Source organism: Dendrobium catenatum, unplaced genomic scaffold (assembly GCF_001605985.2).
Source record: "Dendrobium catenatum unplaced genomic scaffold, ASM160598v2 original_scaffold_262627, whole genome shotgun sequence".
In the NCBI taxonomy this organism is placed as follows: domain Eukaryota; kingdom Viridiplantae; phylum Streptophyta; class Magnoliopsida; order Asparagales; family Orchidaceae; genus Dendrobium; species Dendrobium catenatum.
In genome coordinates this window covers 1,793-4,340 of record NW_021581026.1, presented here as the reverse complement: position 1 = coordinate 4,340, position 2,548 = coordinate 1,793, and the positions used below count along the sequence as shown (strand labels likewise).

General features: G+C 45.5%; 1 pseudogene; it reads right to left on the bottom strand.

The window, feature by feature from the left end:
• Positions 1-787: 787 nt before the first annotated feature.
• On the bottom strand, positions 788-1,870 carry LOC114579049 (annotated as a pseudogene).
• Positions 1,871-2,548: the final 678 nt, after the last annotated feature.

The following is a 2,548-nucleotide window of genomic DNA, read 5'->3' as shown; positions in this document are numbered from 1 at the left end:
TCTTCGTGATTTCCACCTATATCAACAGGGTTTCTATATGTGTTAGGAGTGGACTTCCACGAGGGCTTATACTCCAAACCAAGCGGGATTTGCGTGTAAGTCGGTGAATACACAGACAGGATAGAGGCTGATCTCGCTATGATTTCTCTAACGAGATATCTCACCCGGTGTATAGCGCTTACCCTGTATAGTCTCGGGGTTCACACGTGGACCCTTTGGCCATACACGGATAAGTTTTTAGAATGAGCATAATATCAGTATCAGGCGCACCACTCCCGTCCCGGATTAGATCTCCGTCTTCAGAATTCTATAGAATACGGAGGTCTAAACCTGGGTATTCCCGACGCGGTCAAGGATACGTACGTTTTAGTCGAAGCGAAGGACGTAAGGAGGTATTACCAGTACCACATAAGGTGTACTGATACACCTTTGAAGTACTGCCCTACGAATAGGGCTCCAGACTTTCGTTCGATACAAACGTACAATGGACCATATAGCACATCGCGAGGCTGTGCTCCTTAGTCAGCCTACCAAAGACGCAAAGCTGGATCTTCATTCCAAGACCCAGCAAGCGTCGAGCACTTTCCAAAGTGCTCCGCCAGTTCCGACGAGTACCCAAGCGCTCGATGATATGAAAGAATTCAGTCATAGTGCGCTTGTGAATCTGTTCTAAAAGATAGAAGAGAAGGCACTACGTGTCGGAGTTCGCCTGGACCTGCCGACACATGATCAGCAGGAGGGGGGGCGCTTGGTCATGAACCAAGTAGTCAGTTTCGCTACAACCAAATCTTGTACGGACTTCTTGAAGCTATAGCTGAGTGAAGGTGAACTGAGCGATACGCTTCCGCCCGCCCAGCTGCCTCATAGTGCGATCTTTATACAAAGCAAAAGCATCAAATTGCAAACACTTTGCACTCAGGTACGCAGGAGAGTGATGAGCTCTCCGTGATTCCACTCACCCCCCAAAAAGAAGCTCCCCTATCTTAGAAAGAGGCGCGAAGCGAAAGATAAAGATTCGTATATAGTCAGGTTCACCTTGACGATCCTGGTTAGCAGGCCAGTAGCGGTTTTCAAAGGTAGGGGGGAAGCTTCACGTCTGTAGGCAGCGCGGAAGCTACTGCTTCACGAATGAAGGAGGCAGGCCTACAGAGACTACAATCAAAGTCATGAGCGGTAGCGAAGGCTCTCCCATTCCCACCGGGAGCCCCTCCCCTGGTCGCAAACAGGGCCGACCGGGAGGCGTGAGCGAGATGTCGATTTGGTCTGTCGTCCTCCTCATTATAGTCCTCCTAGAATCCAACGCATTTCGTTCGGAATACAGTCTGTCTTTTCACTCTTGTGTCCTATGCATGTCAGTACTATAGCCCCAATCAATGCTATAATAAAATCAGACATAGGACCACAAAAACCAGACAGAATAGTAGGTATACAGGGTAATTGCCCAATGTTTCCCAAATTAGTCAACTTCGTACATTTCGGCTGAACCGTATATCTCAGAGAGGTCGTTCTTTCTGTGGGTTGGTAGTAATGGAATGGTTTCATATTACCAATGAAAGAACATTTTCCCCATAAGAATCATCATATACACTCACTGGTAATAGCGCAAGACTTCTTCGTGTAATCTCCGATTTTGAAATATTGAACATCATAACCACGAATAGGAATGAAACGGCAATGCTTCTATACTGAACTACTGGGGAGATATAGCGGAAAGTCGAGACTATGAGAAGAAGTAACCAGCAGTGTCGCGGAAAGACTGGGATGGGAAACGAAACGGAATTGTACACGGATTTTAGCACGTACAACACAATCAAAACAGAGACGCAAAGCGGGCTAGCGAAACAGAAAGTATCAATGTACGTCGTCTTCCCTGAAATTGGGGAACTTGAATGCGTTTGGGCTTGCTCAGCATTCAATCGATCTATTACGAACACGGCGGTTGTTGTATTTCATTTCTTTTTCGCTACCCTTTGTTGCTGATTGAACTTTTAAAAGGGTTTAAAGCCCATATGGTTTGACTACAATTGACCATCAACTGGTCAAATGGATGCTGATCGGGCATCCAAGCTAGGTCAGGGAGGGGTCCTTCTAAGTGGCTGGATGGGTGTGGCTTGAGCTAAGTAAGGCTTGATAGGTTGTTTGACCTATAGGCATGGTTCTTCTAAGCCTTAGGTTGACTGTTTGACCAGTCAAACACCAACAGTGGGTAGATGAGGTGGCACTTTCGGTAGTCCTCATGCATAGCAATTAGCTAAAGGGGGATTTAAGGCTTGGAATGTGAGCCTTAAAAGGTTAACCATTCCCAATATGGGTTTCATCATTGAGTTGACTAGTCAAAACTCATGTGGTTTGACTCCAAATAGGTTTAGGAATATTCAAGGTATTGAATGGAATGATTTCAAGGTTTGAAAAATGTTGATATAGTTGAATTAATCAATAATGGTTCATTTGAGCTCTTAAGGGTTCATTGGGTCAAACATGTTGACTAGTCAAGACATGTTGACCCAAATGGGTGAGTTTGGCTGGATAAATTCAGGATTGAAAGTTT